The sequence below is a fragment of the Pristiophorus japonicus genome, chromosome 1 (assembly GCF_044704955.1).
Source record: "Pristiophorus japonicus isolate sPriJap1 chromosome 1, sPriJap1.hap1, whole genome shotgun sequence".
Lineage (NCBI taxonomy): Eukaryota > Metazoa > Chordata > Chondrichthyes > Pristiophoridae > Pristiophorus > Pristiophorus japonicus.
Window position 1 is genome coordinate 253,777,919 of NC_091977.1, and position 21,666 is coordinate 253,799,584.

Consider the following 21,666-nt stretch of genomic DNA (forward strand, 5'->3'; position numbering starts at 1 on the left):
ATATAATTAAATGGTACTGTTTTGTGAAGAGTGACCTGGTGGTGCACATTCTCAATTTTTTGAAGGTGGCAGGGCAAGTTGCTGAGGCAGTTGAGAAAACACATGGGATACTTTGTAAATAGTGACATTGAACACAAAAACAAGGAAGACATGTTAAACCTTTACAAATCACTGGTTAGGCCTCAGCTGGAGAATTGTGCACAATTTTGAGCGCCACAGTAGGAAGAATGTCAAGGCCCTGACGAGGCTGCAGAGGAAATTTACCAGAATATTAGCAGGGATGAGGGAGTTAAGTTATGTGGAAGGATTGGAGAAGCAGGGATTGTTCTGCTTAATCAGAGAAGATTAAGGGGAGACCTAATAGAGATATTCTTTTATTTCATTCATGGGATGTGGGCGTCGCTGGCAAGGCCAGCATTTATTGCCCATCTCTAATTGTCCTTGAGAAGATGGTGATGAGCTGTCCATGTGGTGAAGGTACTCCCACTGTTCTGTTAGGGAGGGAGTTCCAGGATTTTGACCTAGCGACGATAAAGGAACGGCGATATACTTCCAAGTCAGGATGGTGTGTAACTTAGAGGGGAACGTGGAGATAGTGGTGTTCCAATGCACCTGCTGCCCTTGTCCTTCTAGGTGGTAGAGGTCACAGATTTGGGAGGTGCTGCCGAAGAAGCCTTGATGAGTTGCTGCAGAACATTTTGTAGATGGTACACAATGCAACCATGGTATTTTTTTTGAATTTGAATGTCTTTATTATAGCTCCAACATGATGAACATTTGCACAATGGTTAAAGTCCCATAAACAGAAATAATAATTGGATGATGCGCGTCACATAGATCGAGTCCAGCACATTAACCACTCAGCGCCTTGGCTACCACAGGTTCCTTTGTGGGGCTGGAGTAATCCCAAGGTTGTCTGTTTTCTGTAAGGCCATAAATCTTACGCAGTACTACTCGTGCTGCCTCTTCTTCAGCTGACAGCACCATTTCACCAGGTCCGTCTGCGATAAGCTGCTTATCACTGTATAGTCCAACGAAATAGACCGGGAGCACAGTGCCAGCTCCAGACTGCCTGGTCAGTCTGGGCTCAGGAAGAGACACCTTCCTCTTATTCAGCTCTTCCACTTGCAGTCCCATGAGATTAACAAGAGGCCACATTTCAAACAGATCTTTGCCAATAAGTTGAGTAATTAGGAAGTCCTGGATAAATAAGCTGGCTCTTTCAGGATCACTGCTCTCAAGCAAAGCTCCAACAACAGCAAAGAATGTATTTTGAAAAACCTCATGTGGCACTGGGAACTCTGCACTTAGCATCAAGTCTTCCACAGCCAAGTTCCTGGCAACATGGCACAAAATCTGTGAGCTTGTGATGTGACTAACAAGTGCCTTAACACTGTCGACAGGCAGGTTTGGATAGGCACGACTGAAATAGTCTTGGAGGTAAGTGTTACACTCATATTAAAGGATGAAACTGAATACTGTAGGCAATGAGTAAGTGTGACCTTAGTTCCTTTAATTAGACTCCAGAGTGCAGGTATCGCGTGAGTGGCCTGATTATGTACAGTGCTCACAAGGGATGCTGGGATTCCTTGGGACTCCAACAGGTAGGCCCTCTGGTGGTGGTGTGATACAGGTTGCCAAGGGTTAAATACATAACATCACTCCCTCGGAAAGTCAATAGTACACTTATTTGCAGGGTGAGACGATCTGGGGTTTTTTGCTCCCTTGTCGATCGTCTCAGTACAAATGCAGGTGCGGGTGAGTTGGTTGGTTCTTCACTGGGCTGCTGGGCAGCCGGCCTTGCTGGGCTGCTGGGGATGATGAGTTCGGCTTCGTGATCAACCGTGATCTCGGTTGCCACTTGTGTGTGTGTGTTGGAGGGTCGAAGTTGGTGGTTGCTCGTAGCTGTTAATGAACCGCAATTTGATTTGGTCCAAATGCTTTCTGCACGTCAGTCCATTGGTCAATTTGAACTGAAACACCCTACTCCCTTCTTTGGCTATGACTGTGCCAGCGAGCCATTGATTGAGTACAAACACAGGATCATTGACCTCAGTATCGCGTGACAAATTTGCGTGATCATGGTACATACTTTGTTGATGCCGCCTGCCCTCAACGTTATCATGGAGAACAGGGTGGACAAGAGAGAGCCTCGTTTTTTGAGCGCCCTTTTCATGAGCAGCTCTGCTGGGGGAACCTCGGTGAACGAGTGGGGTCTAGTGTGGTAGCTGAGCAGAATTCGGGACAATCGGGTCTGCAAGGAGCCTTCCGACACACGTTTCAAGCTTTGCTTGATGGCATCTGCCTCGTTCAAGCCCATTCTGCCTGGCCATTGAATGTGGGCTTGAACGGGGTAGATGTGATGTGCTTTATCCCATTGTGGGTCATGAATTCCTTGAATTCAGCACTGATGAAACATGGCCCATTGTCTCTGACGAGGACATCAGTCAGGCCGTGTGTGGCAAACATGGCTCGTAGGCTTTCTATGGTGGCGGTGGACATGCTTACAGACATTATTACACATTCAATCCATTTTGAATAAGCATCCATGACAACCAAGAACATTTTGTCTTGAAATGGGCCAGCATAGTCAACGTGGATCCTAGTCCACAGTTTGGAGGGCCATGACCACCACTTAGCGGTGCCTCTCTGGGTGCATTGCTCAGTTGAGAGCAAGTGTTGCACTGGCGTATGCATGACTCTAAATCTGAGTCGATGCCGGGCCACCATACATGGGATCTGGCTATGGCTTTCATCATTACAATGCCTGGGTGGGTGTTGTGTAGGTCACGTATGAACATTTCCCTGCCTTTCTTGGGCAAGACCAAGCGATTACCCCACAAAAGACAGTCTGCCTGCAAGGACATTTTGTTTTTGCGCCTGCGGAACGGTTTAATCTCTTCCTGCATCTCCGTTGGGACACTGGATCAGCTCCCATGGAGGACACAGTTTTTTTTACAAAGGACAGTAAAGGATCCTGGCTGGTCCAGGTCTGATCTGGTAGGCCGTAACTGGTGACTTTTCGTTTTCGAATGCATCCATCACCAAGAGCAAGTCTGCAGGCTGTGCCATTTCCACCCTGGTGGTGGGCAATGGTAGCCGACTGAGAGCATCAGCACAGTTCTCTGTGCCTGGTCTGTGGCGGATTACATAGTTGTATGCCGACAGCGTGAGCACCCATCTTTGGATGCAGGCAGAGGCATTGATGTTAATCCCTTTGCTCTCTGAGAATAGCGATATGAGCGTCTTATGGTCAGTTTCAAGCTCAAACTTGAGACCAAACAAATACTGGTGCATTTTTTTCACCCTGTAAAAGCACACCAGAGCTTCTTTTTCAATCATGCTGTAGGCCCTTTTGGCCTTGGACAGACTCCTGGATGCATAAGCGACCGGTTGCAAAATCCCCGATTCATTAGCCTGTTGTAACACACACCCGACCCCATATGACGACGCATCGCAAGCTAGCACTAATCGTTTACTTGGGTTATACAGAACAAGCAGTTTGTTTGAACATAACAGATTTATGACTTTCTCAAAGGCAGCCTCTTGTGAATTCCCCCATACCCAGTCATCTCCTTTGCGCAGTAGCACATGTAGAGGTTCTAACAAGGTGCTTAACCCGGGTAGAAAATTACCAAAATAGTTGAGGAGTCCCAGGAACGACCGCAGTTCCATCACGTTCTGTGGTCTAAGTGCCTTTTTGATGGCCTCCGTCTTGGCGTCGGTGGGTCTGATGCCAATCACTGCGATTCCTCTCCCTAAGAACTCGACCTCTGGTGCCAGGAAAACACACTTCGAGCGTTTCAACCTGAGTCCCACGTGATCTAGCCGACTTAGAACCTCTTCCAGATTCTTCAAGTGGTCGACGATGTCCCAACCCTGTGACCAGTATGTCATCCTGGAAAACCACGGTGAGAGGAACCGACTTTAGCAGGTTCTCCATGTTCCGTTGGAAAATTGCCGCGGCCGACCGAATCCAGAACGGGCATCTGTTATAGATGAACAGGCCTTTGTGCATGTTGATGCAGGTGAGGCCTTTCGAAGATTCCTCCAGCTCCTGCGTCATGTAGGTTGAGGTCAGGTCCAACTTGCTGAACGTCTTTCCTCCAGCCAGGGTTGCAAATAGGTCGTCTGCCTTGGGTTGCGGGTACTGGTCCTGTAGCAAAAAACGGTTAATCATTACTTTATAGTCACCACAAATTCTGACCGTGTCATCAGCTTTGAGTACCGGGACAATTGGACTGGCCCACTCGTTGAATTCCACCGGCGCGACGATGCCTTCTCACTGCAGCCTGTCCAGCTCAATTTCCATTTTCTCTCGCATCATGTACGGTACCGCCCGTGCCTTGTGCTGGATGAGTTGTGTACCAGGAATCAAATGGATCTGCACTTTCACCCCCGAGAAACTTCCAATGCCTGGCTCGAACAACGATGGAAATCTGCTCAGAACCTGGGCACATGAGGCGTCGTCGACGGACGAAAGCGCTCGGATGTTGTCACAGTTCCAGCGGATTTTTCCCAGCCAGCTTCTGCCGAACAGTGTGGGGCCATCCGCTGGCACGATCCATGGTGGGAGTTCGTGCACTGCTCCATCATAGGAGACTTTGACTTCTTCACTGCCAATTACCGGGATCAGTTCTTTGGTGTAAGCTCTTAGAAACATAGAAACATAGAAAATAGGTGCAGGAGTAGGCCATTCGGCCCTTCTAGCCTGCACCGCCATTCAATGAGTTCATGGCTGAACATGCAACTTCAGTTTGAAGTTTAGAAGAATGAGAGGGGATCTCATCGAAACATATAAAATTCTGATGGGACCGGACAGGTTAGATGCAGGAAGAATGTTCCCAATGTTGGGGAAATCCAGAACCAGGGGTCACAGTCTAAGGATAAGGGGTAAGCCATTTAGGACCGAGATGTGGAGAAACTTCTTCATTCAGAGAGTTGTTAACCTGTGGAATTCTCTACCGCAGAAATTTGTTGATGCCAGTTTGTTAGATATATTCAAGAGGGAGTTAGATATGGCCCTTACGGCTAAAGGGATCAAGGGGTATGGAGAGAAAGCAGGAAAGGGGTACTGAGGTGAATGATCAGCCATGATCTTATTGAATGGTGGTGCAGGCTTGAAGGTCCGAATGGCCTACTCCTGCACCTATTATCGATGTTTCTATGTTTTTATGGTGTGAATGGGGCTGAGCTTAGGCCTGTGTGCCTTGTTACACCACAGCCTGTCGAAGGCCTTTTTGCTCATTATGGACTGACTCGCACTCGTGTCCAGTTCCATGGATACTGAAATTGCATTCAGTTCAACCTTTAACATTATTGGTGGACATTTCGTGGTGAAGCTGTGTACCCCGTACACTTCTGCCTCCTCGGTTCGAGTCTCTAGTTCAGCCTGATCCACCGTGGATCAATCTTCCTCTGTAACGTGGCGGTTTGCAGGGTTAGCAGGGTTTGCAGCTCACCTGCACATTTGCTGGAGGTGTCCCATTGTTCTGCAGCCATTGCACACATAGTGCTTGAAGTGGCATGATGGGCCCGATGATCACCTCCACAACGCCAACAAGGTGTTAACTGCCTCGCATTAACAATTGATGATGAACTCTGAGTCATCTGAGGTCGTGTAGCAGCCGGCATGTATGTTCTGCCATGTATATAAAAACGACGTTACTGGCCAAAACCTCTTTATGCTGCGAAATTTGTTTGGTGTTTTCGCTGGTGGACATAAATGCCTGGGCTATTAGAAACATAGAAACATAGAAAATAGATGCAGGAGTAGGCCATTCGGCCCTTTGAGTCTGCACCGCCATTCAATGAGTTCATGGCTGAACTTGCAACTTCAGTACCCCATTCCTGCTTTCTCGCCATACCCCTTGATCCCCGTAGTAGTACAGACTACATCTAACTCCTTTTTGAATATATTTAGTGAATTGGCCTCAACAACTTTCTGTGGTAGAAAATTCCACAGGTTCACCACTCTCTGGGTGAAGAAGTTTCTCCTCATCTCGGTCCTAAATGGCTTACCGCTTATCCTCAAATTGTGACCCCTGGTTCTGGACTTCCCCAACATTGGGAATATTCTTCCTGCATCTAACCTGTCTAAACCCATCAGAATTTTAAACGTTTCTATGAATCCCCTCTCATTCTTCTGAACTCCAGAGAATACAAGCCCAGTTGATCCAGTCTTTCTTGATATGTCAGACCCGCCATCCCGGGAATCAGTCTGGTGAACCTTCGCTGCACTCCCTCAATAGCAAGAATGTGCTTCCTCAAGTTAGGAGACCAAAACTGTACACAATACTCCAGGTGTGGCCTCACCAAGGCCCTGTACAACTGTAGTAACACCTCCCTGCCCCTGTACTCAAATCCCCTCGCTATGAAGGCCAAGATGCCATTTGCTTTCTTAACCGCCTGCTGTACCTGCATGCTAACCTTCAATGACTGATGTACCATGACACCCAGGTCTCGATGCACCTCCCCTTTTCCTAATCTGTCACCATTCAGATAATAGTCTGTCTCTCTGTTTTTGCCACCGAAGTGGATAACCTCACATTTATCCACATTATACTGCATCTGCCATGCATTTTCCCACTCACCTAAACTGTCCAAGTCACTGTGCAGCCTCATAGCATCCTCCTTGCAGTTCACACTGCCACCCAACTTAGTGTCATCCGCAAACTTTTAGATACTACATTTAATCCCTTCGTCTAAATCATTAATGTACAATGTAAACAGCTGGGGCCCCAGCACAGAACCTTGCGGTACCCCACTAGTCACTGCCTGCCATTCTGAAAAGTCCCCATTTACTCCTACTCTTTGCTTCCTGTCTGCCAACCAGTTCTCAATCCACGTCAGCACACTACCCCCAATCCCATGTGCTTTAACTTTGCACATTAATCTCTTGTGTGGGACCTTGTCGAAAGCCTTCTGAAAGTCCAAATACACCACATCAACTGGTTCTCCCTTGTCCACTCGACTGGAAACATCCTCAAAAAATTCCAGAAGATTTGTCAAGCATGATTTCCCTTTCACAAATCCATGCTGACTTGGACCTATCATGTCACCTCTTTCCAAATGCGCTGCTATGACATCCTTAATAATTGATTCCATCATTTTACCCACTACTGATGTCAGGCTGACCGGACTATAATTCCCTGTTTTCTCTCTTCCTCCTTTTTTAAAAAGTGGGGTTACATTGGCTATCCTCCACTCCATAGGAACTGATCCAGAGTCTATGGAATGTTGGAAAATGACTGTCAATGCATCCACTATTTCCAAGGCCACCTCCTTAAGTACTCTGGGATGCAGTCCATCAGGCCCTGGGGATTTATCGGCCTTCAATCCCATCAATTTCCCCAACACAATTTCCCAACTAATAAGGATTTCCCTCAGTTCCTCCTTCTTACTCGACCCTCTGACCCCCTTTATATCCGGAAGGTTGTTTGTGTCCTCCTTAATGAATACCGAACCAAAGTACTTGTTCAATTGGTCTGCCATTTCTTTGTTCCCCGTTATGACTTCCCCTGATTCTGACTGCAGGGGAACTACGTTTGTCTTTACTAACCTTTTTCTCTTTACATATCTATAGAAGCTTTTGCAGTCCATTTTAATGTTCCCTACAAGCTTCCTCTCGTACTCTATTTTCCCTGCCCTAATCAAACCCTTTGTCCTCCTCTGCTGAGTTCTAAATTTTTCCCAATTCCCGGAATCGCTGCTATTTCTGGCCAATTTGTATGCCACTTCCTTGGCTTTAATACTATCCCTGATTTCCCTTGATAGCCACGGTTGAGCCACATTCCCTTTTTTATTTTTACGCCAGACAGGGATGTACAATTGTTGTAGTGCATCCATGCGGTCTCTAAATGTCTGCCATTACCCATCCACTGTCAACCCCTTAAGTATCATTCGCCAATCTATCCTAGCCAATTCACGCTTCATACTTTCAAAGTTACCCTTCTTTAAGTTCTGGACCATGGTCTCTGAATTAACTGTTTCATTCTCCATCCTAATGCAGAATTCCACCATATTATGATCACTCTTTCCCAAGGGGCCTCGCACAACGAGATTGCTAATTAATCCTCTCTCATTACACAACACCCAGTTAAGATGGCCTCCCCCCCCGACATATTGGTCTAGAAAACCATCCCTTATGCACTCCAGGAAATCCTCCTCCACCGTATTGTTTCCAGTTTGGTTAGCCCAATCTATATGCATATTAAAGTCACCCATGATAACTGCTGCATCTTTATTGCATGCACCCCTAATTTCCTGTTTGATGCCCTCCCCAACATCACTACTACTGTTTGGAGGTCTGTACACAATTCCCACTAGCGTTTTCTGCCCTTTGGTATTCCGTAGCTCCACCCATACCGATTCCACATCATCCAAGCTAATATCTTTCCTTACAATTGCATTAATTTCCTCTTTAACCAGCAACGCCACCCCGCCTCCTTTTCCTTTCTGTCTATCCTTCCTAAATGTTGAATACCCTTGGATATTGAGTTCCCAGCCTTGGTCACCCTGGAGCCATGTCTCCGTGATGCCAACCACATCGTATCCATTAACTGCTATCTGCAGTTAATTCATCCACCTTATTCTGAATACTCCTTGCATTGAGGCATAGAGCCTTCAGGCTTGCCTTTTTAACACACTTTGACCCTTTAGAATTTTGCTGCAAAGTGGTCCTTTTGGGTTTCTCTGCCCTCCACTTTTACTCATCTCCTTTCTGTCTTTTGCTTCTGTCTTCATTTTTTTTCCCTCTGTCTCCCTGCATTGGTTCCCATTCCCCTGCCATATTAGTTTAACTCCTCCCCAACAGCACTAGCAAACACTACTCCTCGGACATTGGTTCCGGTCCTGCCTAGGTGCAAACCATCCAGTTTGTACTGGTCCCCCAGAACCGGTTCCAATGCCCCAGGAATTTGAATACCTCCCTGCTGCACCACTGCTCAAGCCACGTATTCATCTGCGCTATCCTGCGATTTCTACTCTGACTAGCACGTGGCACTGGTAGCAATCCTGAGATTACTACTTTTGAGGTCCTACTTTTTAATTTAGCTCCGTCTTAAATGCGTCTCGTAGAATCTCATCCCGTTTTTTACCTATATCGTTGGTACCAATGTGCACCATGACAACTGGCTGTTCACACTCCCTTTTCAGAATGTCCTGCACCCGCTCCGAGACATCCTTGACCCTTGCACTAGGGAGGCAACATACCATCCTGGAGTCTCGGTTGCGGCCGCAGAAACGCCTATCTATTCCCCTTACAATTGAATCCCCTATCACTATCGCTCTCCCACTCTTTTTCCTGCCCTCCTGTGCAGCAGAGCCAGCCACGGTGCCATGAACTTGGCTGCTGCTGCCCTCCCGTGATGAGTCATCCCCCCCAACAGTACTCAAAGTGGTGTATCTGTTTTGCAGTGGGGATGACCTCAGGGGACCCCTGCACTTTCTTCCTTGCACTGTTCTTCCTGTTGGTCTTCCATTCCCTATCTGGCTGTGGGCCCTTTACCTGCGGTAAGACCAACTCACTACACATGCTAATCACATCATTAACAGCATCGTGGATGCTTCAGAGTGAATCCACCCTCAGCTCCAATTCTGCAACGTGGTCCGTCAGGAGCTGGAGGCGGATACAATTCCCGCAGATGTAGTCGTCAGGGACACCGGAAGTGTCCCTGAGTTCCCACATAGTACAGGAGGAGCATATCACGTCTCCTGCCATGACTTAACACTTAGATACACTTAATTTGGCGACAACAATGTTAACAGGTTACTTACTGATATAAAAAGAAAAAAAAACTACTCACCAATCACCATCCAATCACTTACCCCCTTGGCTGTGGCGTCACCTTTTGCTTTCTTTCTACTTCTTTTTGGCTTTCTCTCCCCGCTGCAGTTGCACAAGCTGGGCCTTTATAGGCCTGGGACGCTGCCCTGCACCTCTCGACCTCTCGCTGGGCCTCCCCGACTCACGCTGGGCCTTTATCGGCCTGGGACGCTGCCCTGCACCTCTCGACCTCCCGCTGGGCCTCCCCGACACACGCTGGACCTTTATAGGCCTGGGACGCTGCCCTGCACCTCTCGACCTCCCGCTGGGCCTCACCGACTCACGCTGGGCCTTTATAGGCCAGGGACACTGCCCTGCACCTCTCGACCTCCCGCTGGGCCTCCCCGACTCACGCTAGGCCTTTATAGGCCTGCGACGCTGCCCTGCACCTCTCGACCTCCCGCTGGGCCTCCCCGACTCACGATGGCCTTTATCGGCCTGGGACACTGCCGCTCCGCCTCTCGACCTCCCGCTGGGCCTCCCTGACTCACGCTGGCCTTTTGTAGGCCTGGGACGCTGCCGCTTGCCTCTCGACCTCCCGCTTATTAAGGCTTTGCTTAGATTCAGTTTCAACAGTCAATAGTTTGGGAAGGATTACCTCATGGCCAATGCCAAGCACAAAAAAGTCTCTCAGTATTTGTTCTAGGAATCCATCAAATTTGCAATGTCCTGCAAGGCGCCTTAGTTCGGTGACGTAGCTCGCCACTTCGTGGCCCTCTGACCGTTGACACGTGTAGAACCGATACCTCGCCATCAAAACACTTTCCTTAGGATTTAGGTGCTACCGGACCAGCGTACACAATTCTTCATAGAATTTGGTTGTTGGTTTTACTGGAGCTAGAAGATTCTTTGTGAGGCCATAGGTTGTTGCCCCACCGACGGTAAGGAGGATCGCCCTTCGTTTGGCAGTGTTTTCGTCCCCTTCCAGCTCATTGGCCATGAAGTATTGGTCGAGTCTCTCCACGAAGGCCTCCCAATCATCCCCTTCTGAGAACTTCTCCAGGATAACAACTGTTCTTTACATTTTCACACGGTTGTTCGTTATCTCGTCGCCAATTGTTACACTCATATTAAAGGATGAAACTGAGTACTGTAAGCAATGAGTAAGTGTGACCTTAGCTCCTTTAATTAGACTCCAGAGTGCAGGTACCGCGTGGGTGGCCTGCTTATATACAGTGCTCCCAAGTGATGCTGGGATCCCTTGGGACTTCAACAGGTAGGCCCTCTGGTGGTGGTGTGATACAGGTTGCCAAGGGTTAAATACATAACAGTAAGTATCCGTAAATAATGATCCTTTCTTAAATAACTCGTGATTGTCTTTGAGATTTAACGTGATATTCTCTTTGTTCAGTTCAAGTTCCCACCGGTGTGCTTCCCAGGATGTTGATGTTGGGGGATTTGGTGATGGTAATGCCGTTGCATATCAAGGGGCGGTGGTTAGACTCTCACTTGTTGGAGATAGTCATTGCCTGGCACTAGTATGAAGAAAATGTTACTTGTCACTTATCTGCTCAAGCCTGAATGTCGTCCAGGTCTTCCTGCATGCGGGCATGGAATGCTTCATTATCTGAGGAATTGTGAATGGCACTGAACACTGTGCAGTCATCAGTGAACATCCCCACGTCTGACAGTATGATGGAGGGAAGGTCCTTGATGAAGCAGCTGAATGTGGTTGGACCTCGGACACTGCCCTGAGGAACTCCTGCAGTGATATCCTAGGACTGTGATGATTAACCTCCAACCACCAAAACCATCTTCCTTTGTGCTAGGTATGACTCCAGGCAGTGGAGAGTTTTCCCCCTGATTCCCATTGACTTCAGTTTTACTAGGGCTCCTTGATGACACACTCGGTCAAATGCTGCCTTGATGCCAAGAGCAGTCACTCACACCTCACCTCAGAAAATCAGCTCTTTTGTCCATGTTTGGATCAAGGCAGCAATAAAGTCTGGAGCCGAGTGGTCCTGACGGAAACTAAACTGGGCATCAGTGAGCGGGCTGTTGGTGAGTAAGTGCCACTTGATAGCATTGTCGACGACACCTTCCCTCATTTTGCTGATGATTGAGAGTAGATTGATGGGGCGGTAATTGGCCAGATTGGATTTGTCATGCTTTTTGGGGATAGAAAATACCTGGGCAGTTTTCCACATTGTCAAATAGATGCCAGTGTTGTAGCTGTACTGGAACAGCTTGGCTAGAGGCAAGGCTTGTTCTGGAGGACAAGTCTTCTGCACGACAGCCGGGATGTTGTCAGGGGCCTTAGCCTTTGCTGCATTCAGTGCGCTCAGCCATTTTCTGATATCATATGGAGTGAATCAAATTGGCTGAAGATGGTTCTGTGATGGTGAGGACCTCAGGAGGAGGCCGATACGGATCAGCCACTTGGCACTTCTGGCTGAAGATGGTTGCCAATGCTTCAGCCTTGTCTTTTGCACTCACGTGCTGGGATCCACCATCATTGAGGATGAGGATATTCATGGAACCTCCTCCTCCCGTTAGTTGTTTAATTGTCCACCACCATTCATGACTGGATATGGCAGGACTGCAGAGATTTGATCTGATCCATTGATTGTGGAATCACTTAGTCCTATCTATGGCATGCTGCTTCCACTGTTTAGCATGTATGTAGTCCTGTGTTGCAGCTTCCCCAAGTTGGCACCTCATTTTTAGGTACGCCTGGTGCTGCTCCTGGCATGCTCTTCTACACTCTTCATTGAACCAGGGTTGGTCCCCTGGCTTGATGATAATGGTAGAGTGAGGGATATGCCGGGCCATGAGGTTACATATTGTGGTGGAATACAACTCTACTGCTGCCGATGGCCCACAGTGCCTCATGGATGTCCAGTTTTGAGCTGCTAGATCTGCTCTGAATCTATCCCATTTAGCATGGTAGTAGTGCCACACAAAACAATGGATGGTGTCCTCATTGCTGGGTCTGTCCTGCAGGTCAGGCAGGACATACCCAGGGATGATGATGGCGGAGAATGGGACATTGGCTGAAAGATATGTTTCTGTGAGCATGGCTATATGCTTGACTAGTCTGTGGGACAGTTCTCCCAATTTTGGCACAGGTTCCCAGATGTTAGTGAGGAGGACTTTGCAGGGTCAACTAGGTTGGGTGTGCTGTTGTCATGTCCGAGGCCACGGCCACGGTCGATGCCGGTTTGTTCGTCCAGTTATATTCTTCTTATTTTACGTAGCGGTTTGTTACAACTGAGTGGCATGCTGGGCCATTTCAGAGGGCAGTTAAGAGCCAACCACATTGCTGTGGGTTTGGAATCACATGTACGCCAGACCAGCTAAGGACAATTTGCTTCCTTAAAGGACAAAAGTGAACCAGATGGGTTTTTACGACAATAGCTTTTTATTCCAGATTTTTATTCAATTAACTGAATTTAAATTCACCAGCTGCCATCGTGGGATGTGAACTGCATCATTAAGCCTTAGGATTACTGGGCCAGTAACATTACCACTATGTTACTGTTCCCACTACATTATGAGAGGTTTTGGTCGAGCAGGTAAGGAGAAACGGTTTCCTCTGGCAAATGTATTATTAACCATAGGTCAGAGATTTAAAATAATTGACAAAAGAACTAGAGGGGAAATGAGGAGAAATTGTTTCACACAGAGGGTTGTTACGATCTGGAGCGCACTACCTGAAAGGGTGGTGGAATCAGATTCCATAGGAACTTTCAAAAGGTAAAAGGACGTGTACCTGAAGAGGACTGATTCGCACGGTTAGTGGCAAAAGCAGGGGAGTGGTATTAATTTGGACAGCTCCTTCAAAGAGCAAGCACAGGCATGATTGGCCGAATGGCCTCCTTCTGTGCTGTACAATTCTATTGGCCCAAAATTCATCATATTACTACCCCACTTACCATCCACTTACTGCCCAGAATTCAAATTTCATCAAAAAAGATCATTTACCGCAGAGATACAGCCCACAATACTGCGGGCAGAAAATTCATCAGTCATTTACTGCCAGCAGTATTCAATACTGCCCACCCATCATTTAAGGCCCAAATGATAATTTGTTCATCAAGATCCATTTACTACCGGACCTAAATAACACCCTGAAAAAGCAAGTCTTACCTGATCTTACCCGATCTTAAGCGAACGGTATGGGCACCATTTTAGAAATCGGAGCATTTGATGAAAAGCTGCTTAAGATTAATATCTAGCATGCTCAGATACTGGAATTTCTTTTTCTGTTTTGTTTTCTTTATCCAGTTTAAAGTTTATCATTCAAAGCCCTTTCACTTAAATCATTGAATAAACAATGCCCTCCACACTCCCCACTCCCCCTATCTCTATGTTGAATTTACAAAATGATTCCCCACTGATCATTTTCCCTTCAAGTTATTTTTACTCTGTTGCTACAGTCATTTTGCTGACTGTTGGGCCGTTGTTCTTTACCCAATGTTGAACATGGAAACCTGGCATGAATTTCACAAGTGGGCTGAATTTAATCATTGGAAGTCCTCATATTAGAGACCATTAGCTATAAAAAAAACCGTGGGAAAAACGAACTCAGAAAAATAAAATCACGCATGCGCAGAAGTCCGTTCTTTTCATGATCGAGAAAAAAGTCGATCTCGATCGACGACAATGCCTGCCGTTACATACTGCTCCCGCCACCATCCCAAAAAAAGTCACCAAAATTAGCAGTTCTCGATCTTAGCGGTATGTGGGTGGTAAAAAACCTCGTACCACTGGAATACTGCCAAGAAACGGGCAGTAGCAGTACTTCATCAATTTTGGGCCCTATGATTCTACATAATTTATTCAGTGAAACCTATTCACAAAACTGGGTATTATATGAAATATAATGAACTGCAATTTTTACTCAACAAATTTGTACTGATTAAAGCAGATTTATTCACTTTTAGTCTGAACATCATCATAGTTCACCTGGCTGTCGACATCCACTCCGAGAAAGACAAAGCAGAAACATTCTCCCTAATAACACCTGAGTGACTTCATGGTTCTAATCTCATTCTGGGTTTCAGATAACACATAAATTAATTGGATCTCCACTTTTGGCATTTATAATATCACATAAGAATAGGTCATACTCTGAAGAATAAAAGTAGGCCATACTGCCCCTCGAGCCTGCTCCGCTATTCAATACGATCATGGCTGATCTTCAATCTCAACTCTGATTTCCCGCCCGATCCCCATATCCCTTGATTCTCCTAGAGTCCAAAAATCTATCTATCTCAGCCTTGAATATACCTGAACCCTTTGCTGAGGGCAGTCTATATTTCATCCAGTTAACCATTATTGTCTCTGTCAGTCGTGCATGTTTGCAGAAAAGGTAAAGAATAGAATGAAGGGATCACAGTTATACAAAGGTGATCTCTAAACCAGTGCAGTGAGCTTGGGAGTGGCGAGTTTGGAGAATCTCAAACAGTGGAGGGAGATATTGAAGGTATGGTGCAGGGAAAGGAAGGAGAATGATCTGACTCTTCAAGCCCACATTATTTTTAAATGTGACACAGTATCTCCAATATCTTTGGATTAGTTGATTTTTTACAATTTTGTTCAGCAAATTATTCAAAAATGGGTAATAAAAGTAACTTATCTGTAAGCCGTGGTACCTCCTCTTCTCCTGTATTGTCTGTGTATACTTGTCCTCTTATGTATTTGTGGTGTGTACCTGTAGTTTTCATTTGTATTCTATGTATGTACCTGTCTGTCTTTATGTTAAAGATAACTAATGACGAGATAAAAAGGAAGCTGCCACAATCAGGATTGAATTGCACCAGCTGTTCTTTCCAAGCTTCCTCTATAATACACAAGATATTTCTTGTAACATGCAGTTGAAATTGCCCTGAAATTCTTTGGGTCTTAACTCAAGCATAACTGCAGGTGTCATGCCTGATGATGTATTCCAGTGTGTACTACACTGGAGTTTGTGGGCAAGACTCTCATTGATATCAACTTCAGGTACATCTCCTACAGCCACCTACCCATGACTGGCAAGTGCTGTGCCGCCCACTGTAGTGAGCTATCTAGGCTCCCCAACACAGCAAAGCTTTCTGTTGTCTCCCTAAACAAGTGAGTCCATCTGGCTGATACTTATTTAAGGAGGGATATACTTGCATTGGAGGCAGTTCAGAGAAGGTTCACTAGGTTGATTCCTGAGATGAAGGGGTTGTCATATGAAGAAAGGTTGAGCAGGTTGGGCCTATACTCATTGGAGTTTAGAAGAATGAGAGGTGATCTTATTGAATCAGAGAGACTTAGGAGTTCCAAGTACAGAAATCACTAAAAGTCGGTGGGAAGGTACAAAACATAATTTCAACAGCTAATGGAATGTTGGCCTTTATCTCAAGGGGGTGGGGGGTAGGGGGGGGGCGCTGGAATAAAAAGGTGTGGGAATTCTATTAGTTATACTAGAGTTTAGAAGAATGATAGGGGATCTCATTGAAACGTATAAAATTTTGACTGGGTTGGATAGACTGGATGCGGGGAGGATGTTTCCCCTGGCTGGGAAGTCTAAAACAAGGGGTCACAGTCTCAGGATACGGGGTGGGAAATTTAGGATGAGATGAGGAGAAATGTTTTCACTCAGAGGCTGGTGAACGTGTGGAATTCTCTACCACAGAAGGCTGTGGAGGATAATTCACTGAATATATTTAAGAGGGAGATAGATAGATTTCTAGAAACAAAAGACATCAAGGGTTAGGGGAAGAAGTGGGAATATGGTGTTGAGATAAAGGATCAGCCATGATCATATTGAATGGCGGTGCAGACTCGAAGGGCCGAATGGCCTACTACTGCTCCTATTTTCTAGGTTTCTATAATGAAGAGGCTTGACAGGGTAGATGCAGAGAGGATGTTTCCCTTCGTGGGGGAATCTAGAACTAGGGGGCATCATTTCAGAATAAGGGGTCGCCCATTTAAAACAGAGATGAGGAGGAACTTCTTCTCTCAGTGGGGTTGTAAATCTGTGGAATTCTCTGCCCCAGAGAGCTGTGGAGGCTGGGTCATTGAATATATTTAAGGTGGAAATAGACAGATTTTTGAACGATAAGAGAATCAAAGTTTATGAGGAGCGGGCGGGGAAGTGGAGTTGACTCCATGATCAGATCAGCCATGATCTTATTGAATGGCGGAGCAGGCTCGAGGGACCAAATTGCCTACTCCTGATCCTATTTCTTTTGTGTTCAGCGGTTCAAGCCACTTGCTTGGGCTTGGACCCCAGGTATGAATCTCACATAGACCTTTACGGAGGTCATACACCTCCTCTCACCAGCGTACCAGCCGCCACACAAACACCACGTCACGAAAGAGAATCTGGTGCGGCAATTCCCATTTTTGGGATTCCTGCTCCTCGATCCTCCCCTTGTCCATCAGTTGCCTTATAAGGGGCACACAGAAGTTCTGAGGAAGGTGAGGACACTCTTGGAAACATTGTGTCGCTGCACTTTTCCCAGGCATTCTCTCAGTCTTCCAGTTGAGTTCGAGCAGACGACCAGCAGAGACCACTGCAGCATTTCAGGACCTTTCATTCCAGTAACAGTCACCGGAGACTATCATATTGTAAAGGTTATTCAACTATTAGTGTACAATTGAGGAGGAATTTTGCAAAGCGTGGCTCTCAGCATAAAGCCTTGTTAGTAAAGAGCTCAGGTAACAGAATTATCCTATAGTGTTATAGCTCTATGCCTGAGGCACAATATCATTTAAATATCTGCAGCTCTTTTAAAGGCTAACAACATTTTTGATTCTATGTGGGCATTTAAATAGTTTTTTCCTCAATTTTACCAGCAATCCATGGTGACTGCCAGTTAGGTAACATGCACTCATGCACTGCTACCTGCTGATCTCCCCAACATGCCTTCTTACATTACACCATTTACCACTTCAACCCTGAAATTCTGTGATTACAGCACTTGACAAGCAACCTCGTTCACCATGTTTAACTTGACTTGTCACCCACCAAAGATTCTGCATTTGGGTGACTTGCGGTTCCTCGATTTCCCATGAAAGTTTCGGGTCAAAATTCGGTTGATAACACCGAACACCGGCATTATCAGCATGCGTTAACGGGGAGTTAGGCGTCTGGGAGTGCTGCTCGGTGCTGTTCACGCCAGACGCGAAATTCAGCTGAAATTTTTTGGGGGCGTAAAAACGTAACGTCCCGCCAGCTAACGCCATGGAAATCATGACATCAGTACACGTGCAACACCTCCTTGGCGCCCTTCTCACCAAATTCACTTTTGCCGCGTCACTTAACGGCTGGCGTCCATGAAGCCTGCATAAGTTGGACTGCACAATGTGGAGAAAAAAATAGGGGGCATTATTTAAACAAAGTAGGGGCCGGGACTCAGGGGTCTCGGTCAGTGCTGCGTTTGATGCTCACACAGACAGTAGGGTGTTGGCCTCACACTGCTGTGGACTTGTCTGATTGTCTACTAGTATCTGGGACACATTGGCTCAGCTAACTTTGAAATCTCTATCTCGCTGTGACCGGTGCCAAGTGATGGGGGCAGTGATCACACACCGCGTAGTCCTGCGGCGCTGACTTGAAAGGCGCCGGCTGCAGAGACAGCTTAAGGCAAATGTGGATCCCCCCAGAGGAGAGGCCCCAGACGGCGGGGCAGGAGGCCGTACACACACAGGATTTACTGCGCGCATTACCCTTATCTTGAGATGTCCAAGGAGCAGTGCTTAAGAATACTGTGGTTCTGCACGGAGGTGGTCACGGAGCTTTGCCACCTTCTGCGGACATACCTGGCAGCTGATATCGGCACTGGGACCTCGCTGTCAGTGGCAGTAAAAGTTACAGTGGCACTGAACTTCTACGCTACCAGCTCCTTCCAGTCTCCTGTAGGCGATGTATGCAACATTTCACAGATTGCAGTACATTGCTGCATTCGCCAGGTGACTGACTCTCTCCACCGCAAACGATTCGACTACATCAAATTCAGCATGTCAAGGCAAGACCAGGATGAGGGCACCGTGCCTTTGCCCATCTAGTGGGCTTTCCCAGGGTTCAAGGAGCCATTCATTGTATGCATGTGGCATTGAGGGCCCCACCCCACAATGGAGAGATCTTTCGGAATTGCAAAGGATTCCACTCCCTCAATGTATAGCTGGTCTGCGATCACAGGCAGATGATTTTCGCTGTCAACACCCGATATCCTGGCAGCTGCCACGATGCCTTTATCCTGCAGGAGACCAGTGTGCCACGATTCTTCCAGCCACTGCACGAAGGCCATGGCTGACTCCTGAGTGACAAAGGATATGGTGTGGCTCCTTGGCTGATGACACCCCTCTGCAATCCCATCACCCTGCTGAGCAGCACTACAACACCAGCCATACCACAACCCAGGTCATTATCGAGCAAACTATCGAGGTTCTGAAGCAGCATTTCTGAGGTCTTGACCGCTCTGGAGGGGCATTGCAGTACTCACCTAATAGAGTCTCAATGATCACCATTGTCTGCTGTATGCTGCACAACCTGGCCATTATGAAGGGCCAGCCATTACCACCAGGGATGGATGAACCACCTCAGGAGGAGAACGATGATGACGAGGAAGATGAGGATCCTCACCAAAGGAGGAGGCAGCATGACACTGCTGCGGCTGGAAGGGCTGCACGTCAGAGACTCACTGCTCATCGATCCAATGAATGAGACTTGATGTGCTGAATGGCCAACCTATACCCCTGGGCATCAACTCAACACATCGCTACACACCCTGCAGCCCTCCGTCTTAAGTAATCAGTGCCTCATCATGTGAACAATCCAAACTTGCTTTATTGCAAACATAAATCATGTGTGCTGAAAACATCCACAAAACAACTTCATCCCCAACACATCACCATACCCACAAAATCCCTTCATACTTCTCATAGACATCCAAATGGGCCGATTGACACCAGTTCATTTTGTAACAAGGTAGCCATCTCTGGGAAGTACAAAACAATTGGCGGATCATTCATCGAAATGCAACAATTTACATGAGCTCACATTGCAACAACCTAGCTATTTCTGTTGACTATGAACCAAGTGTTTGGTGCATTATACAAGAGCAATTAATGTTAAAAGCTCATATCTTCACAAGGTGAGAATATGTGGCCACCTTCCCAAAGATCTTTACTTTGTCTTAAAGAAGGCTTTACGACCCCTTCCCTTCCAAATCCCCCACACCCGCCCCCTCCCCCCCTCCCCCCCCCCCCCCCCCCCCCTCCCCGCTTCCCCACTGCTCCTCCGCAACGGGGTCTCAGGGCCTTTAGCAATTCTGGTAGTCGATTACTGTCTTCGATCCTCAGCCACACATCATGGCCTAGCAGGACGTCCTCAACCAGCTCGGGGCCTTGAAGACCTGGCTGCAGACTGCATAACCTCAGCAAGGCTGGAAGCAAAGCAATCTGTTGTGGATGGGGTGCGGACAGCGGCAGGTGCAAAGGCAGAAAGATGTCGTCCTGAGGAAGGACATCACGGTCCAATTGGCCCAACAGGCTGATACTCCCCTGGGGCAGAGCATCATCTGGGTGAGGTGAGAATCCTGCGCTGGGTCAGCAAGGTTAGGTCCCTATTGCCCCAGACCGGATGGCAGCGGTCAGTGCGTCTATTGAATCGATTTGCCTCGGCATCAAGAGTGTCTGCGACTGCAGTGCACCAGAGAGCTGACTCAGGACACCATGCACTGATGACATTTGAGTATGGAGGCCTACAATAACATATGCCTGGTGCTCAATGGCCACTGCAACATCAGCCATAGCCCATGCCACCATGTCTGGGATCCCATGGTCACTGTTTTCATCCATCATCTGTCCATCATCTGTTGGTATCTACCAAGGATGGGCTTGATGGGCTGCTGAGAGGCATGAGCAACAGTTGAGGCGGACTTCTCCATCCTCACAGCTACTGCATCGAGATTCTGGGGCACCGTGGCTATTACACCCAGCAGATCGCTGTACAACTGCAGGGATTGTCTTGCGACAACCTCTAGGTCGAGTTCATTGTCAGAGTGCTGCTGAGCATCACTCAGGCGTGCACTCACCCTCCGTGGAGCTGGTCCCCGGGCTTCCCCGTGGTGTAGCTGGAGGCCACTGGGGCTCGGAGCATCACCCACTTCCGTCTCCCCGACCACCCCTTGGTCAGCAGCACTGCTGGCCCCGCTCTCCGACGGCGCAGCCTCCTACGTGAGGTCGAAGGAGGTCTGGTCCTCCTGCTCCTCCTCCTCCTCTGGGTCATTGCCACCTTCTGCACCTGTGGGAGGTGCCCGAGAAGGCCCCAGTGGATCTGGCTGGTCATCTGAAAGCATAAACACAGAACAGTGGTTACCTGCAGGGGACGAGGTCAGGAATGGGAAAGGCATTTGTGAATGCCAGTTCCATGGAAATAGCTGCACGTTGAAGTTGTCAGGGCCAAGTGTCCTGTATGTCGCTGCAAAGGAACTCAACATACCGTCACTGTCCCGAGGAGGGTCAGCTGCACCTGCTGCTATCACATCAACTTGGACGCCCATCAGGGCAGCTATCTGTTCCTCCAACAGAGTGAGCACTTGGAGGTCTGGCTCCCCTCCACCAGTCCACATTTGCTCCTGTCGGTTGTGGGCCAGCTTCGCCTGTAACATTAAAGAAAATGTCGGAGTTAGAGGCCTTCTATCAGTGTGTCCCAAGTGCCTTACATACATTTTACTCTATGACAGTCTTCACGACTCGATGTAACTACCGTTTGGGGTGTGGATTTGCTGTGCCATTTCTTGAATTAGGTGGCCAGGACCTCAGAGTAACGGGGAGGCTACCGTCTTGGACGCACATATGAAGACTGGGGAATAAACAACATGAGGAGTGGGTCTGCAGAGCCGAGCAGCAAAGTTAAC

At 47.5% G+C, this 21,666-nt stretch overlaps 1 pseudogene; it reads right to left on the reverse strand.

Annotated features, from left to right (window-relative positions):
- Window positions 1-852: 852 nt before the first annotated feature.
- Window positions 853-17,862, reverse strand: LOC139262861 (large ribosomal subunit protein mL44 pseudogene; annotated as a pseudogene).
- Window positions 17,863-21,666: the final 3,804 nt, after the last annotated feature.